At 39.1% G+C, this 18,677-nt stretch overlaps 1 protein-coding gene across 21 annotated transcripts in view; it reads right to left on the bottom strand.

The window, feature by feature from the left end:
* LOC102098626 (poly(rC)-binding protein 3) overlaps positions 1-18,677 on the bottom strand; it is a 524,682-nt gene that overhangs the window by 191,005 nt on the left and 315,000 nt on the right. The gene's annotated exons all lie outside the window — the stretch shown is intronic.

The raw sequence follows: 18,677 nt of genomic DNA, 5'->3' as shown, positions 1-18,677 counted from the left end.
TGGAGTGCACAGGGAATCAAAACAATGAGAAGAGTAATTATTTAATTTATTCTCCTGCATGCCTATATTTCTAAGCTGTTCCAGTAAAAGAACAGTGAAAACGAAAGAGGACCAGAGTCTTTCCGGTTTATTTATATTTAATAAACCAATATGCTGGAGTAAAAGACTTTCCAAAACAGGCACATAAAATCATGTCCATAAATGTCTTTCAAATAATTGGCTAGAGTTCGTTGGCTATCTTTTGGACTAGCTCATGTGTTTGGCCTCCTTCTTTGTGATGTAGTAGCTGAGGATGAGCTGGATGCCTGGCTGTGGGTCAAGGTCAACCTACCACAGCAATAAAATAATGTTTCCATTGCTGATCAGACCTCAGGACTGAGACTGGGGGGAAAAAATAGTGCCACACAAAGAAAACTCTGCCTATAATGTATGGAAATAAAGAGAATTAGTAAGGAACAGAAGTTCTTCTCAGAGAAAACTGTATTAACAAGAAATCTTCAAAAGTCCCTGGCTTCTGTACTGCAGTGCAGCCAAAGATTTGAAAATGAGATCTTATGTTAACAAGCAAAAAGTCAAATGACTCATACTCCATGAAAGGAGAGGACTGAAAACTTCATTTAAAATAAAATCTCCACTTTTGATCTGATACTGAGGTCTTTTAGGCCCATTAAAGAATTTTTGACAATGATGCCTGAAATATAATATAGCAAGTGTTTTAAAGTCAGAGATGAGACTGATTGACTTGCAGCAACATATTTATTCCATTAGCACTCCTTTTATAAACAACTACTTTACTTTCACAGCTAGGTATAAGTGATCCTGAGGTGATTTATTTAATTCCAGATTTCATTAAGATTCACAACCCCATCTTAGCAACCATTTTGATAGTAATAACACATTTTGGCTATGAAAAAAACCTGAAGGGCTATGCACCTCTATCTGATATTGAAGACTATGGGATGAAATCTTCATTGAGTTAGTACAGAAAAGCTTATGCATTTGTTTTGATTCCTTTGGGTTTGGTTGGGATATGCTTTACAGTGGCAAAATTAGCAAAAATATCTTAGAAAAAGCTCATTGAATGAATTCTTTCCTGAATGACTTCCTTGTTAGAACTAATGTTCTGTTAAAATAATCAACAACCCATAAAAAAACCAACCAAGCAAACAACAAAAAAACAAACAACAAAAAGCAACAAACCAAACCAAAATCAAAACCAAACAAAAACCAAAACAACTAAAACAACAGGGGCCATGGGAAACATTTGCACTGTCTCACATATTTATTGTGAGAAATCTCTGGTATAACAAAACCTAAACCAATATAAAATCGCCAGTGTAACTGAGTGAATATTAAATTCTAACAACAATCATCCTTTTTACAGCCTAAAACACTCTTGTAATTAGCTGTGTTTTCATGGTTAAATAACTGAGGTCTCACGCCTGCACCCTGGGAAATCTATAAACACACAGTGAAATTAACTGTTGGTTGGGAAAGGGAGATTGGAAACTGCTTTTTGAAAATGTCGCCTAAATCCTCATCAACTGTCAAAAAACAAAATGGTGTATTAGGAAATATTAGGAAAAGAACAGAAAACAGTAGGAGAAAACACGATAATACTGCCATAAAAATCCATTGCCCACCTAACATTTTGAATATTGAATACGGCTCCAGTCATCTCATCTCAAAATCACAGGGTAGCAAAAGAAGGATAAATAAAAAGAGTGACAGGATGATCAAAGGTATGTAATGGCTTCTCTATCATGAGGGGAAAAAAAAATAGCTTTAGGATTTTCATATTGGAAGGGGGACAAATGAGGGAAAGAACTGTGTCATAGCGCAAGAAATTCATGAGCAGAAAATGAATAAAGAATGCTTTTCCACTGTTTTTCATAACACAGGAAACAGACCAAATAAAACAAGCAGTAAGGAAGTTTAAAACATGAAACCCAAGAAACTTTCCACAAAAATCATAATTAAACAGTGGAGTTCATTGCCACAGGATGTGGTGGATACCGCATACATGTGTGGGCTTCAAAATGCAACTCACTGTGGTGATAAAAGAAACATCCATGAGCCTGTATTTTAAACAGAGATGCACAAATAAGCCTACAGAGTGCTGTGGAATGACACCAGAGAAGTGTCATTTGGTTTGATTTAAATACAACTGTCACAGTGTCCTCGTTCATTTTGTTGTTTTATTACATTCTTGCTGATCTCTTGCAACATGCAGATATTAGAAAGTGTACTGTGCCTCCAGCTAGTGCACAAGGACGGTTTTAAGGGTAGAAAATTCCCTATCCTTTCTCCACCTGGCCGAATGCAATGACTCAATGAACAGAAAGCAAGAGAAACAAATTTCTGCCCAGCGTGGCAGGCACATCTCCTCTGTGACTACCTCACTTTCCCAGACACCCTTGCATAATGAGTACAAGGCTCTGTGAGTGCAACTGAACAATGACAGGGACCATGGTTTATCTAGTTTGGAGGTGTCTCTGAAGTTAACTCATTCTACACCCTCCATCAAAGCCACTTCCATAGAGAATAACAGATGGTTCATTATCACAGGAGAGTCTCTCCTGAGGGGAAGAGAAAGCCCAAAATGCAGAGCTGACCCACTTTGGGAAGCCTGTTGTCTCCCTGGGGCCCAGGTTAAAGATTTTAAAAGAAAACTTCCTACCCTGCTATAGCCCTCAGATTGCTATCATTATTGGACTAGAATTCCAATGGCAATCAAAAGGGACTTCAGTGCCTTGGGGTGACTGGTTAAGGGAACAGGAGCACAAGTAGCATTGTCCTCTATCCTTCCAGTTGCAAGAAATTATAAAAGAGGAAATAGGAAGACCTAGCAATCACTACTTGACTTTGAGTCTGGTGTCACTGGCAGAATTTTGAGTTTTTTCATCACAGGTCGGTTTACATGACACCAGGCCTGTTGGCGACAGATAGGATACCCCTGTCTTAAAGAAGGAAAAGGATCTTTGCACAGGAGTTAGCAGGGCTCATTGAAAAAGCTTCAAAGTAGATTTGAAGTGGGGAGAAAACTAGACTTGCTAGAGACAAGTCTGCAGGCAGCACACTGATACCTAAGGGATGGTGTGCTAGCAAGGTGCTTCAGTCTGCTGCCTCAGTGGAAATAGGAGATGGAGAGCCATGCGACAGTAAAGACACAAGGGTTATTGATGTGTTAGAAACGATGTAAGCACCTGAAAATGGTCATGTAGGAATCAGAGCTTTTCCCTCCAAAAAGGTGGCAGGATCAACTGAAGTGCATCTATATAAATGCACGCAGGGTGGGCAACGAACAGGAGGAGCAGGAAGCCACTGTGCAGCAGGAAAACTGATACAGTTGCCATCACAGACACATAGGGGGGTGTCTGGCACAACTGGAGTGCTGCAATGGATGGCTACAAACTCTTCAGAAGGGATAGGTGAGGAAGGAGGTTGGGTAGCCCTGTATGTTAGAGAGTGTTTTGATTGTCTTGAGCTTGATGAGGGTGATGACAGGGTTGAGTGTTTATGAGTAAGAATCAGGCAGAAGGCCAAGGTGGATATCATGGTGGGAGTCCATTACAAACCACCCAAACAGAATGAAGAGGCAGATGAAATATTCTGTAAGTAGGCGGAAGAAGTCTCCCGATGGTTAGCCCTTGTTCTTGTGGGGGACTTCAACCTACCAGATGTCTGCTGGAAATAAAATAGAGCAGATAGGAAACAGTCTAAGAGGTTCCTGGAGTGTGTGGAAGACAACTTCCCGACACATCTGGTCAGTGAGCCAACTAGGGAATGTGCCCCACTGGACCTGTTGTTTGTAAATAAAGAAGGACTTATGGGCAACGTGATGGTTGGGCATAGCGATCATGAAGTGATAGTTTTTGATTCTCGGAAGTCAGAAGGAGGATCAGCAGAACTGCTACCTTGGACTCTCTATTTTAACTGGCAGTAAACAAAATTGATTTTTCCCAAGTCTGTTTTGCCTGTGACAGAAACTGGCAGGCGATCTCCTTGTCTTTATCTTGACTTATGAACTTTTTCATCTTATTTTGTCCCACTGTCTTTTGAGAAGGGGGATTGAAAGAGCAGCTAGGTGGGTTCCCAGTGACTGGCCAAGGTCAACCCACCACATCCTTAGAACAGGCACCACGTTTATGTTACTTGCTTTCAGTGAAAGTGTCCATACTGGGTTTGTTGCACCTTATTCATATACATGAATTCCATACCTTCAGTTGACTTAATCTGAATTGCTCTGAGAAATCCTTATACAGACAAGGACTGATTCTATTCGAAGGGAGCATGAGGATGCAGCCCTACTTTTCGACTACATCCGTTGTAGCTAGGTTGTAAGTGCATTATCCAACCCTATTTCCCACTTCCAAACTATTAATGATCAGATTTTTGCCAATGCATTTATTAATTATGCACTGAATTATTTGGATGAAACATTTTTAGCGTGTGGGTTGTTTGTCAGCTGTTTACTATTGGCTATGCATTGTTAATAATTGTTTTGACTTCTGCCTTATATACCTTATGATGCAGGAAGAATTATATTGTTCGTGAATGGCCACCTCATAGTAACAATAATGTTCCTGTTTAGTGACCAAATAACACAACCTTCCAAAAACAGAGGGGTGAATAAGAAATTACTAAATAAAAACCAGCAAAGAGCTACAATGTTATTTTGCACCTGTGAATGTGAATACAAAATATCCATCAAAACAAAGTGCTTCCTTACACATACAAGTAAATATTTCTCAGTTTTTCATGAAAGGTATTGAAATGTCATCAAACCAAATTGCTGTCTGGATCTAACAGATGTATTTGTCAATTATTAGTAGTGATTCAGTTTAATGTATAAGAAAACAAGTTTTCTGTGACCAACATGTAACTGTAATGCAAAGGTTGCTGTATTACTGAGGGAGTTTCGAGTAAAAGAGCTATGAGGGTAACTGACTAGAATTATCATATTTGCTGTAATTTTAGACAAGCACCTGGACTGACTTCTTTTGCTTTAGGTTTGGTCAACCCAGGCACATTCTTTTTTTTTCCCTGATTTTCCTTAAAACCTCAGTGCCACCTGAAAAGACCCTATCTGGTAGGATTAATATTTTTTGTTTGCCCTTACAATACCACATGCACAACATTTTTTAAGTCCTGAAGGCCTTTGACATTGCATTACAATGGATCAGCTGCATCTAATATGCTGAGAAGGAAGAAAAGCAGACTCCCCAAGAGCGGGGAAGCAGACAATCTGTGCTGAGGCTTCCCTATTATTATTTCATTTAGAGAGACAGGCAATACCACAGCATCTATGACAAGAGAGGAAAAGATTTCAAGTCCCCCCAGCTGTCTCCTCGTTAATTCAATACTGGTTGTTCAGTTGGTCCCAGCTGTCCATAAAACACTGAGATTTTTTTCATGGTTGCTGTTCCAGAGAAATCTCCTGCCTCCTTGTGATGTGCTGGTCTTCTACTTTGAGCAATACTCCAAAATCAGTAGGCACATGAATAACCATAGGCAGCAGACACTGTACTACCTTATACAGGAGCAAGCTATTTTTTAATTGAAGATTATCCTGGTGAGTCAGGAAGCAGATTCATGCTTAAACTTTTCTAACTGCCTGAGCTTAGCTTCATAAGGATGTATGCAACACAAAGATGTATGTGAAGAACATTACACAGTTCAATAAGCATTGCTTTGGGGAGGTGGACAAAAAAGAATGCTGTGGTCAGCATAGTATCATTGTTTGATAAAATTGGACTGACAGTTGGAGAAAACTGTTCAGATAACAAGGAACAAAGGTTGTTTCACTGTCACGCTCTGCAGGAGATAACCTCTTGTCTGTGCAGTGACATTGATCAGTAATGGTTAGGAACAGTGAATCTCTGAGAGACCTCATCTAGTTAATATGCCATCTCAACTCAGAAAATACTTGCATGTTTATTGTGCTACATTCCTCAGTAGAACTATTAAACACTTCTGGAGTTATCGTTCTCTTCTGCAGTAGGTATCAATATCTTTTACTAGTTGAGTAGTGGTATGATGTGGACTGTTCAAAGAGGCTAAGTCATCTGCCCCAAGTCTTGCAATAGAAGTGGTAGAACTAGAAATAAAATTCATATCAGCTATTCTAGATGCTATGCAAGTTCTGTCACTGCAGACAGACTTGCACAGATGACACATCTCTACCAGGTAAGGGCAGAGAAATGACAGAACTTGCCCCACGTCACATAGGCGAGGCTCACTTAACCTTCATGGTATTGCATTACCTGCTAAACTGCTCTGCCTCTGGAATTAGCTAAAGCTAAAGAAACAGTGATGTTATCAGAAGGCAACTGTGAAGAAAAGTCTCACTGTGAATTGTTGCTTACATCACAGAAATGACACCCATTGAAGTACCACTTTCTAGCAAAGAGAAACCAATCATACCATAAACATAACAATTTGCATAGAGAACTGATTGTACAGGAGATATAGGTAAACTAGGAAAAAATAAATTTAATCAACTATTTTTATTCCAGGGCTAGAATGGATTGATAGATACTGTATTGTAAGAATCTGTGAGCACAATCTCATTTCACTTATGTGTGAAATCAATGGCTATACATTAAAAAATAATCTAATTCAGGAACATCCTAGAAACCATTCACATGATTAAGAAGAATAAGATTTCACTTAATATGGTCAGCTGACACCCCTGATGCATATCACACATTGCAAATTATATGGTTATGTTATCCTTACTCAGCGCTACAATACTTAAAATGTCATTTCATCCATTCAAGCATCAATATTGATCTCTGGCTACAATAAGCATTTCCAGTTAAACAGTGAAAAAAAATCTCGCCTTTTCAGCTATGGTTTTAGTTAAATAACTCATCTGAAAACTGCAATAATAATTCTTATTTAATTTCCCCATTCTACTTATGAGAAAGGTTGTCAGCAATCTGCTTAATTCAAACAGTAATCTCCCATAGTTTTCCAACAAGATAGAAGTGGAAACAAATAATTTTGATCAGTCTAAAGCTTATCCACACAATAAATAGCATATTGCAATCAGTAAGCAAATCTGTAAGGGTATGGTTTATACCAGCAGGTTATTTGCTTGTACTGCAATTTAGATTTCACTTTTCTCATATCAGCCTAGCAATTTTACCTGCTATGTTTCCCAGAACACTGTGGTGTATCCCATTGTCCTAGGCAATTTGGCCACGCAGGAGCACAGCGATGTTTCCATAATTTAACTTGCATGCAGAAGGACATCTTACCTTTCCTTATGCCAAAAAGAAAGCCACTGTTGTTTCCATTGCTTACAGATCATGATCTTATACAAAGAGCATGTCCATTTTGGTCACTAAGTGTGACCTCCCACAGAATACGTGATGCAGAATCCCACTTGCTTTGTAAGTCCCTGACTGCAAGCCTAAACTACTCCATCCCAACTGTATCCCACCTTCCAACAGCAAACCTGTTAGGTGACAGTGTACAAAAATGGGATTCCTCTTAGAAATTATGCTTTCCCTGCCTTCCATGGCTGTCTCTATCTCTTCTAAAGATAAAGCAGACAAAAAAGCAAAGGTGGTAGACAGAAAAATGGCTCTATAGAAGGAAAGAATATCAGAGACAAGGAACTGTGGAATTACTGCTGGCCAGCTTTTGCCTTCCAGCTCCAGGGTAGGTTTGTCTATAAGATAAGGATGCACAGTCTATTCCATCAGTCAGACCATTACCACCATTACCACCAGAATAGTTAGGAGAATTGAAAGGTTGCATACTGGAAAGGGCTCAGTTGATGATTTCAAGCCCAAGCACTCCCGGGAATGCTGCAAGATAAGCTGGAGTTCAGAAAGTCTAAAAATTGTCTTGGGGGTTGAACAGAGGGGTTTGCAGTACAGGCAGTTGTTGGGTCAGGGGTTGAAGGACAACCCAAGGCTCACTGAAGCCACTGGACAGTGGCCCACACAGAGCACAAGAGCATTGGTGCAGCAGAAACCCACTGGTGCTCACTGGTGCTGCCCTTCAGGAGAGCAGCATGTTACTCTGGCACAACATATGCTGATGCAGGCAATAGGTTAATCCCATAGAACAAGTATTTCTTTGTCCCCTTAGCTGCGCAGTTTGGATAAAGTGAAGTTATGAGGACCTTGCTTATGCCTGGCAGTCACAGTAGTAGTTGGCCTGTGCTTTGTTTTACTCTTCAAGGAGGGACAATGAGGCCTAAGGGAAATCTGACTCTGCACCGATCTGTGACCGTCAAATCTGATACCTTCGCAATAGCAAAGCAATAATATCACAGTCTATGAATTGAGACAGATGCTGAATTTTTTTAACAAGTACTCATTGAAGTAAAAGCAAAAATTCTTCAGAAACATAAAAGTTCTTTGAATCACTACAGTATTTATAATGAAAAGAGAAGTCACTATAAATATTTATTTGTCTTAAAAAATAATTAAGAACAAGGCAGGAAGCTGCCTTTTCTTTTTAAGCAGTAAATGTTCAATTGCAGTGTATATTTAGTAAGAAATTTTTGCTTATTGGAGACATAAAAGGAGAAATCTGAAGGTCAGGGATAATGAACATATACCTGCATATGCATATACACATAGAACACGGGGGTGTACTTGAGCAAATATTGCAAAAATTATTAAAATATATTCATTTGAATAAAATGCTAAGTTCTGTTAAAGTATTTACCATCATTTCTATTTGCATGAGTTCATATTCATATGAAAGAGTATCCCTTAAAAGAATGCAAATTGCAAATACCTACTTCTAAAAATTTTTTTGTGGCCAACATGCCACTGATTAGGGAAGTAGGGAACAAGCAGAAAGATGTCACTTGGGAGAGATGAAAGCATCTAATTTTAACTACATGGAAGAAAACACATCTATGGAGCATGAACATAACAAAAAGCTTCAGTTTTCCAGCAATCAGGTAATAAAGAACATCTTTAGCCATATGAAGACAGATGCAGGCATTCCGTGTGTGATGCCATGACCTATTTTAAGGTGTTCTCTACTTCTTTGAAAACAAAGGTGATTCTTCTCTGGTCTTTTAAGATAAACAGAAACCAGAAAGGCGCCACAAGTTCAATTATTCTCAGCTACTTAGAGAACATGGAAAAACTGATTTTGGAATGCATGGGCACAGCATAGTTTGGTTTTGTTTTAGCATAGGGTCTTGGTTTGTTTTATTGACTCACCCTTCCCCATTTAAGCAAGCTTATTATATTTATTTGTGCAACTGCACATGTAGAGCTTTACAGATAAGTTAGGATACATGTGTGAACCATCCAGGTACACAATTTTGAGTATTATGTACTAAGGTATACTTGGTATGTACTAAGATGTAGTATTTTATAGACACCGTGCATTGAATCAAGGTTAATTCCTGTATTAGTAATTGAACAAAGGCAATTCTGAAATGCAGTTTTATAGTTGGGTCAGCAGACCTGAAAGAAAAAAAAAAAATTATTGCAAGAAAAGTCTTACCTGAACTGAAACCTGTGTCTTGATACAAAAAACATGGATCAGGCTGTAATCATGCAGTCTCACTTCATATGTGTGGCCTCCCGGCATATATAGAAATAATCTCTTTCCTATATTCTTGCTTGCCATTTGCAGTTTCAGAGCCAAGAACATAAGAACAATAAAAACAAAGGGCCAGAGAAAACATCACAGAGTTTCCTCCAGTTTCTCTCTTAGTGGGATGAAAGGAAGGTTTTTATTTTTTCTGTACTGTTTGAATCTCCTAGATGCAACTTTACAAACTTATTTCAGGCCACCTGCAGTAGGAGATTGCTATGACTTTTGGGTACTGACCAGCCTCCCCCCATCTCCACCCAGTATGTTTATCTATGTTTAGAGTGAAACTTTGCATGCTTTCCTTCTAGCTGCTTGCCAGCAAACTGAAACTGAGAAATGAACACAAGCAAGGCTGAATGGTTTTGCTTTTGTCAACTTTGCAGAGTCTTACTTGAAATGGTAATGTTTTATTATTTTGTCTTGAGAATGAAGTTCCTGATCAGAAACACAGCAAGAGCAGGAAGTGTATCTTCTCTCTTTGGTATTAGTATAGCAGATATCACTATAGTTATAGTAAACTGTAGTACAGTTGTACCATCTTCTCTTTTCATGGTGGTCAAGCTCTAGTACTTCTTATGCTAATAACAGAACATTAAGAACATCCTCTATGCTGTAATGTCCAATGGCAGAGGCAGAAACAAACCTTCTTCTCTGAAAACATAAATGCCTGGTGAACCCTAAAGAAGAGAGTGCTGAAATGACGCATTGTAATGAGAGAGACAAAAATTGAAAAAGCAGGCAGTCAAATATAAGAGATTTTGAACCGCATGGTCAAGACCTATCTGAACAAACTGGGTCACATCCTAATTGGTATAAATAATCTTAAAATTATTAATCTCAGAGCTACATTGGTTCTCTGCTTGTTAGTGATATAGCACAAATGAAAAAGAATCCAGAGCTGGGCTCCCACCTTGCTAAGCTTTGGTGGTTTCCATTTTTTATAAAACAAGTTGAGAAAAAAAAAAACAAAAACATGAGGGGTTACTAGTATTTTACAAGCTGTCCATTTAACCCGAGCAACTCAACTGGCACATAGCCTGGGAGCTGTTCTGCTCTGCCTTTCCACAGAGTGGCCTGTACCTGCTGGCAGGACAATCTATGGCAGCATTCACAGCATCTCCCCAGTGGTACATTCGGTGTGGATCAAATGATGCCTTCAGCCTCTCTGTTATCTAGTGACACAGCTTTCTGAACACCAAGGAACACTCTTCCCTGAGGAAAACATAAAACCTTCTGAACATTTCTAAGCATAAAAAAGAAATGTGGGGAAAAATAAGAACAGTTTTCTGACAATCTTGAGCACTCATTTTCCTGGTAGGTATACTGATGTATAGGCTACATTCTCAAATGCTTCTTCAGCTGTAATGATCTTTCCTTTAAAAACTGTCAATTTAAAATGTTAATATTCTGTGATAAGGATTCTCTCTCACTGTCTATAAATTTTCTTACTTATAGCATAGGCCATAGTCTTTGTTGGACCAATGAGAAAAAATGTAAGTGAATTTGACATAATCTTTAATGTAGGGCTCTATTTTACTGTAATAAATTTTCTCCATTCACTCAAATATATTTTTTCTCTTATAATAAATATTTGAAGAAGCCATAATTCCCCTTGATTTCCTCATTATTCTGTAAAAGACAAATTCATACTAATGGCACTGATCATAGGATCAAGATATTTATTGATTATAGTAAGAATTTAACCTATTTACTTTTGCTAGATTTACGATATCAAGAACGAACGATCAGAAATGCATCTGTACCAAGACACATTCAGAAATAAGCACCACTGCTAGCAAATAAAACCACAGTGCCTTTTACTATTATTCACAAAGGTTGTTTTGGTTGCCTAATATGGTGATTTGTCACCAACATAACTCCATTTATTTCAAAAGAGCTATAAATGCTGGGCTTACCTCTCCACCAAGGAACACGTTTTCTACAGAGGATTCCCTGCTGAAGCCCATAATTACACGGTGACAAACCATTCTAACTGAGTGCCTCATCAGGACCTGCACATGTTTTAACCTCCAGAGCCGTGGTCCACCATGTGCCCACACAACTCCTAGTCGCTAACTGACATTTCCAGGGATTTCAATGAATGGTCAAATCTAGCTGGCAGAAATCAATAGACAGAGGTTCTTTTCTATACTCTTGTAGTTTGTCTACAGCACAAATGAAACAAGCACATCTCTTTTCATTGATCTTTTTCTGTTGTTTGAGCAATGAATGTATTGAAGCACTGCTGTAAACAGGCTGGTTATACTGCTGCTGTGCATTAGGAGTAAAACAAATAAAACACGACAGTACAAAAAAATGGTTTCTTGCTGAAACAGACCAAATCACAGCATGGAACTTTATTACAGAATCTGAGAGCAAAGCACTAATTTGCTTCTTTGAATGATGCAGTTTCAATCAATAAATCTCCAGCTATCAGCGTAAACCTTTCAGGAAGATAAACCAAACCAGAAAATCAGAATTCACCCTTCTTTCCACAGAATATTTGAAATATTTAAATTTTTCTCTCCCATACCTTGTTTCTAAGGTATTGAGTTCATAACAAAGCCATGCTTTATTTTCATCATATAAACAATGTTCCCATGCTCCCATTCCTTAAAACACTTTAGTAAATTGAAAAGACAGTAAAACTTCAGTGAACTATTTCTGCACAGCTTTGATTCTAGCAGGTACTTTAGCATGTGCTTTCCACCCAAAGGTCAAATCAAAGCTGAATACCTATGCCATGTGTTGTAGGTCCTATGGGAAAAACTGGCAAATCAGGGATTAAAACCTATATCCTGTTTCCACAGTCGTACATACTCTGTGTCTTGTGTGTAATATACATTTTCTGTGGTATGCACAAGGGAAACTAACTAGAGCAGATAAGGTCAGCGATTCCAAAGCAGATATTTGTGATCTTAATTCACATAGTTCTATCTACCTCTTAAGGATATTCTTAAGCTTACCTCAGCTCCTGGAGCATCAGGACTTCAAGATAAATAAAAGAAAGTAAGCTATTTTATAGCTGGGAACACTTCTGGGTGCAAAACTCTCACTCTGCTTATGTTTATTTGCTTTAGACAAGGTTCATATTCAGGAGCACCAAGGTTTGCATCTGGATGACATTTTTTTGTACAAGTGTTAAGAGAAGATACCATTGTGCCATTATATTTCCCACCCTCCACTTCTACCCAGAGAAAGGATTAGGGGTTGGTTGGTGAAGGCGGGAATTATAGCCTCTGCAAAGGCATCTCTCTTCAGCCTGGATAAGAGAAGGCTGAGTGGGATCTTATCAATACTTATAAATACCTCAAGAGTGGGTGTCCAGAGGATGGACCAGACTCTTCTCAGTGGTGCCCAACAATAGGATGTGGGGCAGAAGGCACAGACTGAAGCACAGGAGGTTCCATCTGAATATGAGGAGAAACTACTTTGAGGGCGCCAGAGCACTGGAACAGGCTGCCCAGAGAGGTTGCGTGGTCTTCTTCTCTGGAGACATTCAAAACTAACCTGGACACCTTCCTGTGTGATCTGGTCCAGGTGAACCTGCTTCAGCAGGTGGATTGATCTCCAGAGATCCTTTCTAACCTCAACCATTCTGTGATATCAAGAGAAAACCAAAATGTCCTCATAGGACAGGCAGTACATTCAATGTTAAGGGGACAGATGTCAGTAAGAGAAGGAACAGAATGAGGAGTACAAAACTGAATTTGAAACTCATTGCTCTGTCATGCCAGCAAGAAAAAGAGTATGCCTGTCACTACTAAGGAGAGACCCAGCCAGTTGCTTTTGCTGAAATTCTTACTCAACGGAGCACTTTTTGAATCACTATCTGTGGTTATTAAGCTGTAGAGTACCTCTATTTGGACAGAAATAAATGGATCTACGTAATACACCTGTGAAGTCAGAAATGGTAACAGTTTAAAAATAAAAACTTTTTATTTCAGATGGCATCACTTCAACCACAAACTACTGAATCCTGACTAAATCCAAAGAAAATATTTTAAAGACTGCATTCTATTGGTCACAACAATATCTTAAATAAATTTATTTTGAGAAGAAGCATTTGCATTTCTCTGAAGTTTTGAATAGAGCAGATAATGGAATGCTTTAAGGAATGGAAATCCTCTTATACACCCACTTGTTGAATATTCGGTTACACACCTTTGTGCTTTCCCCAGCCCTCTGCTTCATACTCAAGATGAACTTCGCACAAGTACTTGAAGTTACCCAATTATCCTCCTTCAAAAGCCTTCTCAAAATTCTTATTTTCCATGATGCCTATAAGTACAGAATACAGAAAAGGAGATGGAATGTACCACAGGAGGTCATTTATTCATCTGCTCAAACCAGGATCAAATTATTCCTAAAGACTGCTGCAGTCTCCACAGTGACAGAAGGGCTGCCTGAATAAAAGTGATCTATACCAGTACTTTCTGAACACTCCCTTCTCATCTTTCACATCTTTCCTTTAAGGAAGGAGTCAAGGATAATGTCCTTCAGTCCTGTCCACTGTGAAAATGAAGAACACTGTTTCCTTGTAATACCAGACAATTAACAATGCTGACCACTTACGTCACACAGGTTTCACTGATACGTTGTTTGTTTTGTTTTGTTTTCCTTGCCGGTTTCTTCATCTTTTACTTAGGCAGCAAGCACCTCATGCTAGTGACCAACATTTTGCTCTGTGTGCCTGAAATTCAGGTCAGGACTTATTTGGTAATATCTTTACACACATTTATGGTAATAAAATGAGGAAAAACTTAAAAGATTATAGTTGTTAAAAGATGAGACCAGGAACTTTCACTGTTTATTTCAAGGAGATGCAAAGATAATGGATGTGGGCTAAGTGATGATTAGCAGCTGGCTTGCCTTTACCTAGAATATTGTCAAGCCAATCTAATTTCCTTCTCCAACATAATACCAGGCTTTTTAGAAGAGAAGTGTTAGCTGCTCAGATTTTGACGCTGCCGCATAGAACATTCTCATAAGTAACATGAGGAAAAACAGGTCTGAATGACATGTTCATCCAACAGATACAAACATGACTGAGCTTATCAGATTAGTTAATGAAATATTATATTTACTTCCAAATCAAAGGATGAAATAAGCGGGGTTATTCTGGGGTCCCACATTCAGTATTGCTCAGTAGTTTCACTAGTGATGCAGATGACAGAGTAGAAAGCGTGCTTGCCAAGTTTGCAGATCACAGCACACTATGAAGGACTGCAAGGACATTGAAAAATAAGATAGCAACCAAAAAGAATGTCAATAAATGAGAGAAGTTATTTGGAAACAAACAAAGAGTTTTTCTCGGTATGGAAAAGAGTGAATTACGTTATTCTTAGGCAGGAAAAAAATCAACTGCAGAAGTATGGTGTGGTGAGAGATTTAATTATGTATGAAAATCAAGTTTGTTTCATAAATATATTTGTGGTGCAGGTGGGTATCAGGGCTGTGGTTTATGCACATCCAGTGCACTTCACTCATTCCTTAGTTCAAGAACTCCTCAGCCAGTCACTTGCACAGATGAGAAAAAATGACTGGTTTGGGACCAGGCATCAGCCTGAAACTGGGTGATGGCCTGATCATTCAAACTCAAGTGTTTGACTGATGTTACAGGAGCCTTCCTGGTGGGAATTTTGGACAGAAAATACTGCCCCCCTCCTGCCCCCCAGTTATGCTGTGTCTCCTCAATTTGTAGAGCTGGATGTGTTATCACCCTGGGTGGAGTGTCCCAAAGGCTACTCTTGGAGGTTTCTGCTGCAGAATTTTACATAGATATGATGTTCGTAGGCAGCCAAACTGTCCCAGCAGAAATGGTCATCTAGGACAGGATTTTTTTTTGTGTATAATTAAGATATTTAAGAGATATTTTTATGTAGTTAAGACATACAAATAACAATGAATTACACAAGTGCTGGGTGGTGGCTTTGGGCCACAGCCAGCTGGATTGTGAGCAGAACGGTGGTTCAAGTGTCTCACCCCTGCAGCCAAAGATGCTGATGCAAGTACCCTTGCCATGGAGACTCTTGTCACCACCAGACAGGCACCAGCTGTCCTGTTCAGGTGATTTGGTCCCCTCTGTCTGTGTTACTTTATGATAAGATCTGCACAAATTATTCTTTTCACAACCACTCTGTCTGTGCAGCAACAGAACAGAAAACAAATGCCTATGCAACAGTTCTGTAGAAAAAGGAAAATGGAAAAATCATAGAGGATTGTAATGTGAGCTTAACTCTGCTGTGAGAAAGGCAAATTCTGCCCAGGCATACCTAACAGAAGGACAACCTGCAAGAGAAATGAAATGATCCTTTTGTTGATCTCAATACAAGAAGACCCAAATGAGGGTCTAAAACTAACTCTATTCTTCATGTCCACAACAGACAGGACAGGAAATAATGAGGGTAGACCACAACAAGGAAGATTCAGGTTAGAAACAAGGAAAAAGCTTTATATGAAGGAAAGGGCCTGAAGCTCTTGCACAGACTGCCTAGAGTTCTGTTGACAGCATTTCTATTGCTGCCTAAACTGTTCCTTAAAATTTCAAGCCTCTGTTAAAGATGAGCCTGCCATAGGACCAGGGAATTTTCCAGGTAGCTTCTTGTGGTCCTTTTCACATCCATGACTCTAACATACTGTAGCAAATGAAGGAGAAAAACTATATTTATTTGATACAATAATTCTTTAAGTGGATAAATACAGAACGGTAGTCTATTAGAAAAGTCACCAAATAATCTGCAACAAACATGCTTACTGATCGTTTGAGTACCTTTACCCTTACAACCAGTGCAAGTCTCTGTGCAGTTTTATCCCCGATGAATCTCATGATATACAAAATGAAAGAAGGAGTTAAAACAGAAGTTTCTGTGTTACTGACAGATCCTATAAGATTATCAAGTTCAACGTGACTGAAATTTGCTGTCGTAAGAGCTCAAGATATCATCTAAATAAATAGGCATTTATACTCCTTAGCAGTTGAATAATCTCATAAATGTGTAATGAATTAATAACATGTTTCAGTCCCCGGAGGTAACACGCAGAATAGATACCATGATTTTCTACTGAAGAAGTACCCATTTCAAGGACAAACATGAATTTCCTGTGGTGTGAATCAGTACCATCCCCATGCGCCTGCCTTTATTTGGGTCTATTTGCAGCAGGAAACCCCCTTTTGTTTAAACTGAGAGAGCTGCCAAATATCATGCTTTTCACACAACACTCAGACACTTGGCAGCAATGATGGTGATTCCTGCAGCCTGACTATGCAGAGGGAGCTGTAAGAAATGTCTTACAAGTGTGGCCCCAAGCCTGAGAGCAGGAACCTGTCTCTAGCTTGTCCTCTGGCCTCCAGTTCATGTGAGCTGCCACCAAGGAGGGTACCTTGTACCAGCAGAGACATGGGCCAAAGCTGACTCCCTTAGCTCCTTTCCCAAAGGGGACAGGGGCAAGGAGGAAAAAAGCTGCCTAGGGGAGAATAATTTGTCAGCAGAGAAGATGACAGACAAGTGCATTGTTCCCCCTCTCAGGAAGGCTATAACAAAACTGAAGATGAAATCTTACCTTTAAACAAATCCTTTAATCAACTACCTCCTTGTCAATGACACAGTAGTTGCTGTCATTAATGAAGACGGAGGAAGACAAGCCTCTGCATGAGACACCCCATGAAAGTGAAGGTCTAGAGAAGGTCTGTGAAGTAAGTGCTGGTGCCCATGACGCCACAGACTTGCTGCTCTTTATGCCTGAGAAAGTCTGTGGCCCTGAAGGCACTGCCTGCACAGTCTGAGTCTTAGAAACCATCTCATACCACTGTAAGCTCTTCCCTTTGAAAATCAGTCCCTCTTGAGCTCTTCCTTATTCATCAGTTTACCGAAAGAAGATTCAGAATAATCTCTGGTAACACGTTCCCTTCCACCTCCACCACATATTTCATTATGTCCAATATCTCCCTCCTTCAGATTTCTCTAGACTCATGTGAACCCATGTGAATACCATTTAAATCCCTTCCCAGAGATAAGCATCGGGCTTGCCTACACTGTTTGCAGGAATATAGCAAGTTGTTGCCTTTTTAAACATGGATTCAGGTACTGAATTCTTGTTGAATAATTATCACCAAAAGATATAAGTGACTTGTAGAAAGCTACGTGATAAAAAATAATCTTGTGAGACTAAAGATTTTGAGTGGCTTGGTGCTCATTTGCTCTTAAGAATTAACTTTTATTAGCAAGTACACACACAACCCCCCATCCACTGAAAAAAAAAATCCTAAAGAGTGATAAATAAATTATGCAATGTATTAAGATTTAACATGTATAACTGTCAGCTTTCAGGAAAAAGAACAGCATTCAGTAAAGAAAAAGAGAACTACATCTTCAGTAACTGTAATCACAAATTAATTAGTTCTGATATAACTTCAGAAATATTTTAGTAACAGCCTATCTAATTCATTTGTGACTTAAATGCTTCTGCTGATGAGAAATATTGCACCTAAGATACCACAATATAAAATAACAGCTCTCAGCTGCTGTGTTGTCTGTGGTAGTGTCCACCCACTTTATTGAGGAAAATTACAAATGAACCTCTGAGAGAAGGAAGATGCTGTGTGTGGGAATTGACGCAGAGCCTGATGGAGTCAGAGGACTACAGAGCTCTAACAGCACGTGAGAAACTGAATGCTTGGAAGCAGAGATCATGTTGTGGGAGGAAGGTTTGTTTGTTTGCTTGGTTTTGCTGTATTTTGCTTTTTTTACCTCCTCTTCTATACCGATCCTTGTGTATTTTTCTCTAAGACATAGAAAATCGGTTTCCTGAATGCAGGATTTTTCAGAAAAATAAATAAAAATTAGTGTTTTGCTGACCATTCCCCCTCTGACCCATGTCACTCAAAATTCCTCATTTTTTGAAGCTTGGTGTTAACATCAGGCTCAAATACAGCACGGTCACATTCCCATCGATCAATCTTTTCTCCTTAGGAGAAAAATACATTTCTCTCTAGTCTAACTGCTACCTACATTGGTTCTTCTTATTACAGGCAGATGACAAAACACAGCAGCTGAGAGCGTATGGTATAATCTGACTGACCTACATTTCAGTAT

Source organism: Columba livia, chromosome 2 (genome assembly GCF_036013475.1).
Source record: "Columba livia isolate bColLiv1 breed racing homer chromosome 2, bColLiv1.pat.W.v2, whole genome shotgun sequence".
Taxonomy (NCBI): Eukaryota; Metazoa; Chordata; class Aves; order Columbiformes; family Columbidae; genus Columba; species Columba livia.
This window is presented reverse-complemented; position numbering and strand designations above follow the sequence as displayed.